At 41.5% G+C, this 16,072-nt stretch overlaps 1 protein-coding gene across 5 annotated transcripts in view; it reads left to right on the plus strand.

Moving 5' to 3' along the window:
* Nucleotides 1–11,218: 11,218 nt before the first annotated feature.
* The window catches only part of HYCC1 (hyccin PI4KA lipid kinase complex subunit 1), a 143,694-nt gene continuing 138,840 nt past the window's right edge, over nucleotides 11,219–16,072 (plus strand). For 4 of the 5 annotated variants that reach the window (XM_060196090.1, XM_060196089.1, XM_060196092.1 and 1 more), the window contains exon 1: nucleotides 11,280–11,358. The gene's annotated coding sequence lies outside the window, so the exon portion shown is untranslated. Of the gene's footprint in view, nucleotides 11,359–16,072 lie in introns of all 5 variants that reach the window. The other variant, XM_060196087.1, reaches the window with a different exon arrangement.

Here is a 16,072-nt window from a genome sequence, read left to right on the forward strand (position 1 = left end):
TGAGTGCATATAAGTTCCCACCAGCAGTAGAGAAGTGTTCCTTTTCCCTATATCCACACCAGCACTTGTTGTCCCTGTCCTTTCTAAAGATACCCTTCCCAAAAAGGAAAGATGTACTACTGAGTTCGAGGACATCTTTGTATGACATATATCAGACAAAGGGTAAATAACCAAAACATAAAAAGAACTCACAAAACTCAGCAGCAGCAACAATAAATCAAACAACCTTGTTAAAAAAAATGGGTTTAGCACATGAACAAATTTTTACCAGAGAAGATAGCCAGTTGGCCAACACACACACACACACACACACACACACACACACACACACACACATAAATGCACAAAGTCACTGATTATCAGAGAAATTTAAATAAAGACAAAAAATAAGATACACCTTCATACCTGTGAGAATGTTTTTTTCTTTTGGGGGCCGAGTGGTAGTACAAAGAACAAGGACCCAAGGAAGGAACCCAATTCTAGCTCCTGGCTCCTTACCTGCAAAGGGGTCTCTTCGTAAGTGGTGAAAGAGGTTTGCAGGTGTCTTTCTCTTCCCCTCTCTATCTTCCCCTCCCCTCTCAATTTCTCTTTGTCCTGTTCAATAAAAAAATGGGTAAAATGTCCACCAGGAGCAGTGGATTTGTAGTGCAATCATCAAGCCCCAGTGATAACCCTAGAGGCAAAAAAAAAAAAAAAAAAAAGTTTTCTTCTTTCTAGGATACTAGGTCCTAGACAAGCACTGAAGAATAAATTGGTCCAGCTTCTTTCATTTGACCTAGGACTGTGGATGTCTTACTGGTTTATCAAGGATGAAATGTACTGTAGTGCATTTACTTAAAGTGTCTTGGGTGATGTTGAGGGGAATCTTAAAGTACTTTGGGAATAGTGACAGATCTCAGAGATACTGGACATGAACACTGAGAACTAGAGTGATTCAGTGAAGTTGTAGGAAATGTGATACCTCATTGTCCTCTTGACAGCAGGACTTCATTGATCCTTGTCTTTATTACCATGACTCATCCTTTTACTGCCAATTACTTCAGCTTCTCCTTTATGTCTCTTCTCTGCTCTGCCTAAGGGTTTCAGTTTATTCGGAACTTGTCCTTTTTAAAGTTCCTCAGAGTTTCTTACTATTACCTCACATTTAATCTCATCCTCCTATCTCCTATCACTTAACTGATTTTTCTCTTCCTGTTCTGAATCCACATTCTTGAAAGATAATGGGTTTAAGCAAACACCACAATGTCTGTTTAGATAAACTGTTCATCTCAGATCACCTACTGGCCCTTCCTACTCTTGAGTTACGTGGTTCTATGCAGGGGATTTAGTTGTCTCTAAAGGGGTATCTAGCAGAAGCAGACAGAATGGTCCCTTTGCTACACTTTATATTTGATGGGGGAGGGACGAGAGTTGGTGGCTTTAAGCAACACAGACTTATTCTCTAGAATTTTTCCAGGTCAGAAGTTGGAGATTAGTTTTCACTGTGATAAAATTAGGGTCGAAGCAGGGATATGTCCTTCTATAAGCTTAAAGGAAACCTGTTTCCTGACTTCTAGAGCTTTCTAATTACCTATATTTATGGACTTCTGTTCTCTTTCTTTCTCTCTCTCTCCTCTCTCCCCTCTCCCCTCTAACCCCTCTCCTCTCCTCTCCTCTCCTCTTCTTTTCTCTCTCTCTCTCTCTCTCCCTCTCTCTCTCTCTCTCTCTACATATATATATATATATATATATATATATATATGTATATATCATAGCACAGATCTGCTCTGCCTTATGGTTGTACACACACACACACACACACACACACACACACACGGGACGGGACAGGGAGGGCTGGGATGGGACTAAACCTAGGATTTAGGAACCTCAAACATGAGACTCTCTTTGCATAATCATTAAGCTGTCTACCCCACCCTTCTTTTTCTTTCCCTTCCTAGCCAGCAACAGAGCATCTTCCAACCTCTTTCATTGGGTCTCTCTGCTTCCAGTCATAGCTTCTTCTATGCCGTTTCTTTGCCACACTCTTTTTGTTTTGATTAAGAAATGTGTTTCTAACTATCTCTAAAATAACATGTTTTTTCTTTCTTTAAAATTTTATTTATTTTTCATACCATTTAAGGTCTTTATTTTATTTTAGTGAGAGAGAAGAGAGAGAGAGATACAAAGAGAAAGACACATAGAGAAAGGCTAATGCACTGCTCAGCTGTGGCATATGGTGGTGCTAGGGACAGAATCTGGGATTTCAGAACCTCAGGCATGAAAGTTTTTTGCATAGCTGTTATGCTGTCTCCCCAGCCCAGTAATATATTTTCATGACAAAATTCTCCTGACTCACTTTAAATAATAATATTATGTAGAAATAACAAGGAGACTGGTAGTTGCTAAGGGCTAGGTGATGAGGGAAAATGGGAGCTGCTGGGCAACTGGTACAAGCTTTCATTTGCAGGGTGAGTAAGGTCTGGGCACTTTTTGTGCTGCATGGTGACTGCAGTTCACAATATACTAGTAGTGTACCATATACTTGAGAGTTGCTGAGAGTAGATCTCATATGTTCTTAGGACATGGTATTAAAAAAGATAGATAATCCTGAACTCCTTGGGTGGACAACCAACTAATGTGTCCCAGAACAAACCTCTCCAGTGCCCTACCCTATTAGGGAAAGAAAGAAACAGGTTGGGATTATGTATCAACCTGCCAAGGCCCATGTCCAGTGGAGAAGTAATTAGAGAAGCTAGAACTCCTACCTTCTGTACTTCAAAAAGAATTTTGTTCTCTACTCCTAAATGGGGAGAAATGTTAGGAGATGACTAGTGGACTGTGAAACTCAGTTCCATCAGGGAATTGAGAAAGAGGAACAGGAAAAAAAAAAAAAAAAAAGGAAAGACATTCAGAAGTAGTAATAGGTAGAGGTGGTGAGGGAGAGGACCACCCAGAAATAAAGAGTGGTTGCAAGTGTAGGTGTGGCCTTTGGCTTTAAAAAAACATGACCTTTTAGGGCCCATCCTGTCTCTCTCTCTCTCTCTCTCTCTCTCTCTTTCTCGGGACCACCATGTGAACATAAGACCCGTGAGTTCCCTTTTCTCTTTCTATCTCTTTCTCTTTCCAAACATGTTTCTGTGTCCGATAAAGTTTAAAATTATCTGGGTAATCATGCTCTCTTACCAATTCTTTGCTAGGAAAAGGCATGGCAAACTTATAGTGGGGGACAAATGTTGTTCCTCCCCCCATCCCCATTATTCCTTTAACAGTGTGACTTAGGAAGAGAAGGCAAGGTCGTAGAAAAAAAATGGGCAAAAATAAAGGTAGATAGATGGATAGACAGACAAACAGTTATAGAAATAATAGTCAACCCATATGTGTGACCCTGGGAGAAACTGCAATTTCCAATGGGGGGATGGAGACACAGGACTCCAGTGGTGGGAACAGTGTGGAATTATACCCCTGTTATCTTATAACTTTGTAAACCAATATTAAATTATTTGGGAGTCGGGTGGTATCACAGCAGGTTAAGCGCACGAGGCTCGAAGCCCAAGGACTGGGCATAAGGATCCTGGTTGGAGCCGTCGGCTCCCCACCTGCAGGGGGGTTGCTTCACAATTGGTGAAGCAGGTCTGCAGGTATCTCTCTTTCTCACCTCCTCTCTGTCTTCCCCTCCTCTCTCCATTTCTCTCTGTCCTATTTAACAACAACATTAATAACAACAACAATAAAAAACAAGGGCAACAAAAGGGAAAATAAATAAACAAAAAATTAAAAATTACTAATAAAAAAAGAAGAAAAAGTAACTATGTGAAGTGATGAATATGTTAATAAAAGTATGGTAATTATCTCACAATATACTAATTACCACATTGTACACCTTAACTATGTATAATGTGAATCTCAATTGTAGTTCAATGAAGCTGGAAAAATTGTCATGTTATTTAGCTGTTTACAAGATGATGTTAATAGGAATATATTGAGCCAACATTTTCTTCAAAGTTGTTGAAATTTAATATCATAGGGACTCTATTCATGATTTACAATGTTTCACTGGTTTTTTACTAAACTTACTTGCTAGAAAGGTAAATTGTATTTTAACAGCTAATGTAGAACTGTGCCTGTGGATATGAGAGACAAATAAAGATGGGTTGAAAAGGTCTGGAATATGCCGATGTTCATAAAGTAGGTTAAAAGCATTTGTCTTTTGAAACAGCGTGTACTCAGGCTTTTTTTTTTTCAAGCTGGCATTTTGCTGCAATAATATAAGTGGTTATGTGTAATGGTTAACTGCAAGCTGTTATTGTTGGAAGTTATTTTTACATACACAAATTGTGATGAAAAGGATGATTAATTGCAAACTTAAATTTGTGATTTTGTTTTACTATGACTTAGAAGTTTAGGGGGCTGGGTGGTAATACACTTGGTTAAGTGCATATGTTGCCATACTGAAGGACCCAGGTAAAAGTCCCCTGGTCCCCACCTGAAGCTTTCACAAGGGCTGAAGCAGGGCTGCAGGTGTTTCTCTGTATCTCTCTCCTCTATCTCCCTTCTTTATCAGTTTCTCTCTGTCCTATCAAATTAAATAAAGTTATATATATATATATATATATATATTTACCTCCATGGTTATCGCTGGGGCTTGGTGCCAGCTCTATGAATCACTGCTCCTGGAGGCCATTTTCCCCATTTTGTTGCCCTTGTTGTTGTGCTTATTAGTTGTTATTGTTACTGTTGTCATAGTTGTTATTGTTGTTGTTGGATAGGACAGAAAGAAGTGGAGAGAGGAGGGAAAGACAGAGAGGGGGAGAGAAAGATAAACATCTGCAGACCTGCTTCACCGCTTGCGAAGCGACCTCCTGCAGGTGGGGAGCTGAGGGGTCGAACCCGGATCATTACAGCGGCCCTTGCTCTTTGCCACATGTGCGCTTAACCCGCTGCGCTACCGCCCAGTTGCCCAAGTTAAAAATATTTATAAAATTAGAAAGAAGCTTTAAGTTACTTTCTATATTATCTTGCCACTGCAAAATGAGAAGCTAAGTCAGGCAATAAATTGCTTCCTGTCTTTTTGGAGGAAGGAAACAAATATTTGTTTTTTTTTAAATTTTATTTATTTATTCCCTTTTGTTGCCCTTGTTGTTTTATTGATGTAGTTATTATTGTTGTTGTCATTGTTGGATAGGACAGAGAGAAATGGAGAGAGGAGGGGAAGACAGAGAGGAGGAGAGAAAGACACCTGCAGACCTGCTTCACCGCCCCTGCAGGTGGGGAGCCGGGGTTCGAACCGGGATCCTTATGCCGGTCCTTGTGCTTGGCACCACCTGCGCTTAACCCACTGCGCTACAGCCCGACTCCCGGAAACAAATATTTGAATAGACACATAAGCAGTCTTCAATCTCTCCAATCATTCTCGCCTATCCACATCCTGATTTAGCATTGATAAAAATATCAAGATATCATTCCCCCATTCTCAACCTAGGTGTAAAAAATCACCTGGGAAATTTTAAAAATACACCCTTGGTGATATGGGGTGGTGATCCAATATCCTATGAGGGAGGAGGATGATGATTTGGTGGAAGGTGAGGTATAGTGACAAGTGTCTTGAAGGAGATGTGGAACTGTACACTTATGACAACAGTAATCCTGTAAATTACCATTTTCTGGGGCCAGGTGGTGGCGCACCTGATTAAGTGCACACACTACAGTGTGCAAGGACCCGGGTTCTTGCTCCTGGTCCCCACCTTCAGGAAGAAATCTTCACGAGTGGTGAAGCAGGGCTGCAGATAGCTCTCTCGCTCCCTTCTCAGTTTCTCTCTGTCTCTGCACAGTGGGTTAAGCGAGTGCGGTGCAGTGCGCAAGGACGGGAGTAAAGATCCTGGTTCCAGTCCCCTGCTCCCCACCTGCAGGGAAGTAGCTTCACAGGTGGTGAAGCAGGTCTGCAGGTGTCTTTCTCTCCCTTTCTCTGTCTTCCCCTCCTCTCTCCATTTCTCTCTGTCCTATCTAACAACGACGACATCAATAACAACAATAATAACTACTAATAACTACGACAACAATGAAAAACAAGGGCAACAAAAGGGAAAATAAAATAAAAAAATAAAAATAATTATAAAAAAAATTAAAAAAATTACCATTGCCTCAATAAAGTGACAAAAATAAACACTATATCCTTTTTTCCTCTTCCTCCCCCTCAATTTTTTGATTTATTAGGTATCAGACTATTTTGGGCATTTATAAGTTTATCCATTTAATTATCTTTATGAAGGACAAGAGAGGAGTGTGAAGTTCCGTTCTAGTCAGATGTGGCATAGTGGTGGGGTAGGGGTGTGTAGAACTTGAGGGTCTTATGCATGTAAAGATTGTATTCTATCTGCTGAATCACCTTTCCAGTCTGCGAATTAATAATTCTCAAGGGCATCTTAGAGGACTATAAGTAGCAGATAGGTAGATATTTGGTGGAAGGATATGTGAATCTGCATTTGAGACACATTATTATTTATCCCCAGTCTTGCCAGGTTCTAGCTAGGTCCGATTGCCTCCTATGCCCTAGTAACACTGATAGTGCTTACATTCTTTTATTCCTTTACATATATCCCAAGAATCCTCCACCCACACACTATACATACATTTTCTGGGTGTTTTTTTTTTAAGATACTTAACATTTTTTTATTATTATCTTTATTTTATTTACTGGATAGAGACTGCTAGAAATCGAGAGGAAAGGGGGTGGTAGGGAGAGACAGACATTTGCAGCACTGCTTCACCCCTTGTAAAGCTTGCCCCTTGCAGGTGGGGACTGGGGGCTTGAACCCGGTTCCTTGAGCATGTAATGTGTGCTCAACCAGGTGCACTACCACCTAGGCCCATTTTCTCTGGTTTTAATCCCTGCCTGTTGTAACTTGGAACTTAAAAGGGGCTTTAGCTGTGGCACATAAAGTACTGATTGCAGGGTGCTGAGAATGGGTTTAAACAATTATTTGGGTGAAACGGGTAAAAGGCAGATAATTATGTACTGCAAAATAAGCTGCTCCATTTAAGGTCAAGCAAAAAAAAAGTTTTTTTAAAAAAAATATTTATTCCCTTTTCTGGTAGTTATTATTGATGTCGTTGTTGTTGGCTAGAACAGAGAGAAATGGAGAGAGGAGAAGACAGAGAGCGGGAGAGAAAAATAGACACCTGCAGCCCTGCTTCACTGCTTGTGAAGCGACTCCCCCTGCATGTGGGGAGCTGGGGCTCAAACCGGATCCTTACTCCAGTCCTTGTACTTTGCGCCACCTGGGCCTAACCTGCGCCTAACCTACTGTGCTACTACTGCCCGACTCCCAGAAGAGAGGTTTATTCAATAAAATCACCGAGAATGTGAGGGGAGCAGTCTAGCTAGGAAAATAGGCAAAAGTCCAAAGTCTGCAAACTAAGTTACCCAAGATAACCATGTGAAAAGACCAGGGTCAATCTGGAGGCACAATGGAGAGTCCATAGTGAAGGTAAACTAATCAAGAGAGAGAGCTGCTCCAAGTTGGTCCTTATATACATCCCATTGTCAGTCTGCTTCACTTCAGGCTGATGTCATTCGTATGCTAATTGTCCCAAACTCCTGTTGGGGGTCATAACACCTGTCCACTTTTCAAGGCCCAGCTCAGTTTTCACTTCCTCCCAGTAGTCTTTCTTGACTTCCTTTGTCTGGAGAACTTGATCTTTCTTATGAACTCACACAGTAGTTGCTGCTTTACATCATCTCTTTTATTGTTTTATTACTTAACTTTCACTTGTTTGCTACCCAGCTATCTATAAACCTAGCATTGCACATATGCTCTAAGCCTCTGCTATTTCTTTCTATCTTTGACTAGCTGGATGCCTTGCACAGTAATGTCAGTAAATATGTGCCCCTTCTATGCCTACCCCACACCTACAGGTATAGTTCCAGTGTCCATTTTTCCTGGAGTCTTGTCCTGATTTCAGCTGATCTTCCTAACACCAGAATGTCTGGATCTTTCAATCAGTCTGAAATATTGGTAGCCCACATAGTATGTTCATTCTTGCTTCTCTACTGCTTTAGGATCTAGATAGCACTTTTTCTTTCTCTTTCCAGTCTCTCAGTCTTCACCTTCCCCTAGCATAGCAGGATTTGATAGCAGAATTTGATCTTTTGGAATTTGACTGCTTGAGTTCTTCAAGATACCAAGATAACATGTATTTTCTGTATCTCCTGGGCCCGATTCCTTTGTATAAATACATCCTTTTACCAGGCTCTGTCCCAATAAATTTAAATTATTCTGCCAACCCTCCATCATTAGCTTTGCTTGATCTCTCAAGACAAGATTCCCTTCAAAGAGAACACATACTGTCTACACATCTTTTTGGACTCTTGCCTTTTTTTCTTTTTGCAGATTTTGGTTTTATTTTTATTTTTAGTTACTTTATTGGGGGATTAGTGGTTAATGGTTTATAGTCGACAATGCAATACAATAGTTTGTACGCGCATAGCTTTTACCAGTTTTTCACATAACAATTGGACTTTTAAAAGAAACCTTGTTGCATTGTCCTAGGGCTAAATCATCTCTGATCTCTTGTTGCCTACGAAATAAAGAATAAACGTGAGTTGTCTAACATAGGAATTATGAAAATTCAAATAAAAATAGAATATACTGCTATGTCATATTTAAAGTGCTTAGTAGCCACATGTGATTGATGGTTCTAATGTTTGAGGGTACAAATATGAAACATTCACATTTTAACTGATAGTGCTGTTGGACAGTACTACTGTGGGTTATAAGATGTTTTACAATCTCATCTCAACCTTTTTCTCTAACTGAATTTTTGGTTGCTCTTCACCTCTTAGCTTCACCCAGTTTGTCAGTGTTTCCCAACTTAGAATCCTTTCACAACTCCATACCTTTTGATCATACTGTTCTGTCTTCTTGAAATACCCTTTGACTTTCTTCTCTGGAAAACTCCTGTTTATCTCTTAAGATTGAAGTCAAATGTCACCACCTATGAAATTGTGAAGTTTCCTGACTTTCTTTCTTTTGCAAAAGATATTTATTATGAGAGAGAAAATGAGTGGAGGGAGAGGGAGAATACTAGAACACTGCCTGGCAGAAGGTGGTAGTGGAGATTGAACCTCTGGCCTCGTGGACCTCAGGCATGTAAGTTGGTGCTCTGACAAAGAGTTATCTTCCTGATCCCCTAATTTCCTTAAGATAATACTTGCTTTCTTTCATTGGACTTAGCTCTGTTAGTCTTGTTATCATATTTCTCTCATTGGACTTAGCTCTGTTAGTCTTGCCATCATATTTTATGGTTTGCTTATAAATCTGTTCATGTTTGAAAAGATTGGGGCTGGGTGATGGCACACTTGGTTGTGGGCACAAGTTATCATGAGCAAGGACCCTCCTCCCTACCTGCAGTGGGTCTGCTTCTTGAGAGGTGAAGCAGGACTGGAGGTAGACACTTTCTCTCCCTCTATCTCTCCCTCCCCTCTCAATTTCTCTCTGTCCTATCAAATAAAGAAAAAGTAAAAAACAGCGGGCCCAGGCGGTAGCTCAGTGCACATGGTGTGAAGCTGAAGCTCAAGGACTGGCTTAAGGATCCTGGTTGGAGCCCCTGGCTCCCCACCTGCAGGCAGGGGTCACTTCAAGGGCGGTGAAGCAGGTCTGCAGGTATATATCTTTCTTTCCCTCTTTTTCCCTCCTCTCGATTTCTCTCTGTCCTATCCAATAACAATAACGTCAACAAGGGCAATAAAATGTGGGGAAAAAAAGAGAAAAAGTGGCTGCTGGGAACAGTAGATTCTCTGCAGACACTGAGCTCCAGCAATAACCCTAGGGCAAGTAAATAAAATAAAAATAAATCACTTGGTGATTTTGGGGGAGTCCTTCCCTTTCGGAGTGTAAACTGATAATGGTACTTGTGATCCTGGTTACAATTCTGTTGTTTTTTTTTTTTGTCTTGTTTTGTTTTGTTACTCAGTCATGGCTGGACTTGAGAGGGATGTGGTAGAAGTGGATAAGTCAAAAACAGGGACTGTATGTAGGAGTTTGTTGAGATGCACTCAAGTTCTAGTCATTACACAAGGTATTCAGTATATGTTTGGGAGAAGAGTTGGGATGAGAAATGGAGGGAGAAAAGTCTGTGAGTTATAAAGTTAAAAAAAAATCCCATGATAGAAAATTAGGGAAATGTGATTGACTTTTTCTAGACTAAGCTCAAAAGCAATGCTATAGTATGCTGAGAGGAAAATTTTTCCCCAGCATTTTACACTGTTTCTCCCCTCCTAGGACTTCATAAAGTCTGATATTTTTGTGATTTGAATGATTAATAAGTAAATCTTTCTGAGCAAGAAATTAAAATATCAATGTTTCTAATCTGTGATAATTAACATCACTCAACAAAACTTATTTTCTTCCAAGACAAACATAAATTCTAAGAAAAAAGATGACTCGATTTGACTGTAGAAAAGTCTTCCTCTCATCCTGTTATGTGAGATAAGTCAGAAATAGAAGAATGAATACATGATGATCTCACTCATAGGCAGAAGTTGAAAAACAAGATCAGGAGAGAAAACACTCAGCAGAACTTGGAATAGAGTTGGTGTATTGTACTAAAGTAAAAGACTCTGGGGTGGGTGAGGTTCAGGTCCTGGAACATGATGGCAGAGGACCTAGTGGGGGCTGTAGAGTTATGTGGAAAAGGGGGAAATGTTGTGTATGTACAAACTATTATATTTACTGTCGACCGTAAAACATTAATCCCCCCAATAAATAAATAAGTTAAATAAAAAAGAAACCTGTCACAGTGGTCAAATAGTCAAATAAAATTTAATTTTGATACACACACACACACACACACACACACACACACACACACACACACACACACACACACACACACACACACACACACACACACACACACACACACACACACACACACACACACACACACACACAGTCTTCCTCTCAAATTGAACACGCCCTTAGGCTCAGACCACGCCCACCCTTACACATCTTGGCTCCGCCCCAGGTCCAGCAGCAGAATATTTTTATTGGTGGAGAAGTTCTTCTGGTTCCGCCCTAGGAGGCGGTGATTGGTCGAACTGTTGTGGGGGGGTGGTGGTTGACTGCCCGGGGACCGGTCTCTAGATGTGCCTGTCAGAGTGGTAGGCGGCAGTGGCGGCTCTCCGGGCTGGGTTGTCAGTCAGTGAGCCGAGGGGGAAGATGGCTCGCTGGGACCCGCTCTGCTAGAAAGAAAGGGGGGGTGGGGGTGGGGGGTGGTGGCAAGCGGTGCTGCTACACCCGAGGAAGCGGTGCAGCCGCGGTCGCTGTCACGACGAGCCAGACAAGTGGAGGCTCTGAAGGAGGAGTTAAGGGAGTCGTTCTGGTGAGTGTGACCGGGAGACCCTAGCCGGGCGCCCGGGGAGGCGGCGACCAATAACTTTTTTTTTCTTTTCTTCTTCTTCTTCTTCTTCTTTTTTTTTTTTTTGGTCAGGGAGGATCCGGGGCGAGGCAGCGCCGGGGAGAGAACGGGGACTTTGCCCCCCGCCCCGGGACGCGGCTTCGTTGGTTGTAACGGCTGCCTCTGGCGGGGCGCGGGGCGCAGGGCCCCGGGGGGCGCGGGTGGGGGCGCCGCGGCCGCTGGCTTCTCGCCGGGAAGTTGGGCGCAGCCCCGCTCGCTGTCTGGGCGGCGGCAGCTTTGTGCGCGCGGAGTTGGTCTTTCTTCTTCCCGGCGAGGAGCGCTCCAGCCTCTGGGTGTGACCCCCGGCTGCCGCCGCGGCCGGACCCGCCGCCCCCCGCGCCCCTCGCGGGCTCAGCCTGGCGCTGCGAGCCTCCCACCCCCACTCACTCGGGGTTCCTGTCCGGCGCCCCCTTCCTCCCCTCCCCTCGCTCTCGCTCGGGCGAGGCTGCCGCTATCCCAACAGACTGGGGGCCCACATGGTCACCGCCGATTCCCCTTCTTGCTTTCTTAAGGCAGCATTCGTCTGGATCTTTGGTCTCTCACCCCCACCGCCCCCCCCCCCCAACACTCAAACCACCATGATCATCCTTTCCTTCATGGTTGCATTGGCGATCTCTCCAGCTCTGACCCCCCTTCTTTCTTTTGAGTTGTTGCCCGAGGCAGTTCAAGAATCGCAGGAGGGGTTTTTGTCTGATAAATTGTTGCATTAAAAAAAAAATCTTGAAAAAAAAAAAAAGGTCAGTTTGCACGTTTCAGCAAAACTGGGACTATGCCCTTCAGCCTGCACATGTGTGCTTTGTACCCCTAGAGTTTAGACGTTCCCGAAAGGTTTAGATCTTGCCCTAGTGGCTTCGCGCTGCACAGAATGGGCTATCGCTCTGTTACAGCCGCAGGGCTCTTGAGCTCGGGGGGGTGTGGAGGGGTGGGGGTGTGGGGGGGGGTTGGGGGGTGTTTGCACCTCTACCAGCTGCTACTTATTTCAGAGACCTTCCTTAAAGGCTAGCAGGGCCAAGGCTTCCCACGGCAAATTATGCGTCCTTTGGGTCACTCAGCAGGTTTTGTAGCAGGTATGTCACGTCTTTGGTTCACTTTACAGTTGGAACTCTTCAGCTTCCAAAATCTTATCTGCATATAGTCATGAGAATAGGTGTAACCTTGAGTCAATGTGATAGCCCTGGGAGGCTTATTTTCCATAAGAGCATTCTGTTAATATCTACAGACTACCCCCCACTAGTCCCCCCCCACCTTAAGTTTTTTTTTTAAGTTTTTTTTAGGCCAATTCATTTCAAGATTTACACAAGCTGAATATTATTAATTCAGAGCACCGTATTTTTCTTGAAGTGTAGGGAAAGGCAAAGAAAACCAACCAACCAAACCAAACAAACAAAAAAACCCCTTCAAGATGTGCTTGATTAATAGTTCTTTCTGAGTCAGTTATTCAAATAATTTATTTAAAGAAAGTGGCATAGGGAAAACATTATATACACATAAACATTATATAATCAGACACTCAGGATTAGGCTTATTTTATCATTATGGATTTACTAAAGTTAGTGCCATAGAGGGATTCTTAACCTTCTTAGTTTTCATCATTATCAGAATGGACAACCAAATGAGGCATTGCTTAGTTCAAGATGTTATCTCTGTTGTGCTTTCTTCCCTTGTTGTATATTTATTTTATAAAATCAACTCTTGGTTGCATTTTTTTTAGAGTGACATTTCTTTGACAGAATGTAACTATATTTTAGTTACCTGTTATTTAGTGAATATTGAGAACATTTCAAAATATAAGTATTCAAGATATTTTGGGAAGGTTTACATTTTGTGAGTAATTGAAAATATGTCAGACATTTGTTTTGCATTGCCTCAGGACTAGATAAGAAGCATCCAGAAATGAATGCCAGAACTCTCTCTCTCTCTCTTTTTAAAGTATCATCTTTATTTTATTTGTTGGATAGAGACAGGCAGAAATCGAAAGGGAAGGGGGGGCTAGAAAGGAAGATAGACAGAGAGACACCTACAACCCTGCTTCACCACTCATGAAGCTTTCCCCCTGCAGGTAGGGACTGGGGGCTCAAACCTGGGTCCTTGTGCATTGTGACATGTGCACTCAACCAGGTGCGCTGCCACCCAGCCCCGAATGCCAGAACTCTTGCCCTTAAGGAACTTACTGTCTAATGTATAAGACAGAATAGTAAAGTAATAATTATGGTATCATGTGACATGTTTATAGATAAATGCCTAGAGTAGCAAGGAAACAGGGTGACAGAGGGTAACTCAACTTTTTACAATTTTTAATTCATTTTTTTCTTTATTTATTAGATAGAGACAACCATAAATTGAGAGTGAAGGGGGAAATAGAGAAGGAGAGGGAGAGAGACAGAAAGACACCTGCAGCACTGCTTCACCACTCTCAGAGCTTTCCCCCTGCAAGTGGGGATAGGGGGCTCGAACCGGGGTCCTCCTTGTACACTATAATGTGCACTCAACCAGGTGTGCCACCACCTGGCCTCATAACTCAGCTTTGATATAACTAGAATCTGTAGTTTACAGTGGACTTTTGAAGTGTGATTTAATTTTGCCAAGTACAGGATTCTTTTCCAAGCGGAAAGCATAATAATTGGTAATATAAGGAGGCATGCGAAACCCTGTCAGTTTTGGAAAGTCATTGTCAATGACAAATCCAAAGTCAATAACACTGACATTGACGTGACCTGGAGGCAGGGATTAGAGACAGAAATGGTAATTTCAATGTGTAGACATGGTTGAAAACACAGAAGGGATATAGTTTGAAGGGCTGTTATTATATGTTTCTTTACATGTAAAATGTAAGTAAGAAGTAAGAGATTCAGGAAAGACTCCTTTTTTAATTGGAAGTAAGCCCTTGAAGAGAGAGAAATGAGACTAGTGAGGAGGGGAAAGGGTCAGACCAGGGTATTGGATGAGGGAACTGACTGAAAGGTAGTGCTAAGAAGTCATTGGGTGAATTTGTGCTTTTAGATCTTTACTTTGTAGAATAAGGTATAATCTGATAGAGCCTCTATCACTTTGAGGAAGAAGATAGGAGAAATCAGGACTCCTAGGTTTTGACTTGGCTCCATTGATTAGAAATAAGGGATGCTTGTGGTCCGGGAGGTGGCGCAGTGGATAAAGCCCTTGACTCTCAGGCGTGAGGTCCTGAGTTCAAGCCCTGGCAGCACATGTACCAGAGTGATGTCTGGTTCTTTCTCTCTCTCCTCCTATCTTTCTCATCAATCAATAAATAAAATCTTAAAAAAAAAAAAAGAAATAAGGGATGCTTAAGTGGAGGAAAAGAAAAAAGACAGTTTCCTCTCTCTCTCTCTCTCTCTCCTCTCTCTCTCTTTTATGTGAGGAAACTGTGGAGCAGTCTGGTGAAGATATAGATAGAAATTGCATCTATGGATGTTAAATTTATAAAAAGAGATAAAGAATAAAGTGAAGATTCATAGTTGTGCTAAGGATGTATTGATTTGGCTTTGCTGAAGTGATTCAAGAAAAGTCTTTAGCATGATAAAAGCCAACGCCAGAGAACAGTCTTTGATAAAAAAGCAGAAGTAGGTAGAGGACAGTGTGAAAGAGATAGATGTATATATCTAGAAAAGTTAAAGGAGTACCAGGAGAGCTGCAAAGGGTGGAAAGAAGTTCAAGTAGAAAGAAACAGGTTAGCAATTTTAAATGCTTTGAAGAGGTGTTAAGTAAGGTGACTTCTGAGACCAGAGAAATTACTAGGGGTCCACTTAGCTAACAAGTACAGCTAAGTTATACTTAGCTAAGTTTTATTTCATAAGCCTATCACCAGAAGACTGAGGTAGGATGGATGAGGATAAAGTAGATATGCTTGAGTTGAGGTATTTAAAAAAAGACAAACAGAGGAAGGGAGGGAATGATTAATATAGAGCATTCTCGATCTTGGCTACATGTTTGCAGTTATCTGGGAAGCTTGTAAGAATCCCACTTTCCAAAGGGAACATCCATACCAATTTGAGGGTAGGATTAAGGCATCAGTGTTTATTTAAATAGATTTATTAAAGAGTAATTGGCACATAATAAAGTATAAATGTTTAAAGTGTTTAACCAAATATTTGACATATATTTATACTCATAAAACTACAAAGTAGTAAACATCTATCACCTAAAAAAAATCTCCTCCTGTTTCTCTAAATATATCTTCTGTTATTCTACATTAGTTACATATATATATATATATATATATTTTAACAATTTATTTATTTATTAATGATAAAGAAAGAGGAGAGAGAAGCAGAGCACCATTTGGGAATATATGATACACTTGGGACACCATGCTTATAAGTCCAATACTGTACCTACTGTGTCACCTGCATGGCTGCATTGCAAAAGTATTTTAAAATCCCTTGGATAATTCCAATATGTAGAAATGACTGAAAACTACTGCAGAAGGCATATAGAAAAGCCACAGCAGAGGAATATATGTTGAAAGAACATCATGCTTGTTTCTTTATATGCAAAAGGAAAGAGAGAAGTAAGAGATTCAGGGAGGAAGATTTACTGGAACAAGGACATTGAAGAGATAGAAATGGTTGGAATACATAACTCTGACCAACCAACAAGAAGAGAAGACATTTCTAGAAACAACATC

The sequence above is a fragment of the Erinaceus europaeus genome, chromosome 8, assembly GCF_950295315.1.
Source record: "Erinaceus europaeus chromosome 8, mEriEur2.1, whole genome shotgun sequence".
In the NCBI taxonomy this organism is placed as follows: Eukaryota; Metazoa; Chordata; class Mammalia; order Eulipotyphla; family Erinaceidae; genus Erinaceus; species Erinaceus europaeus.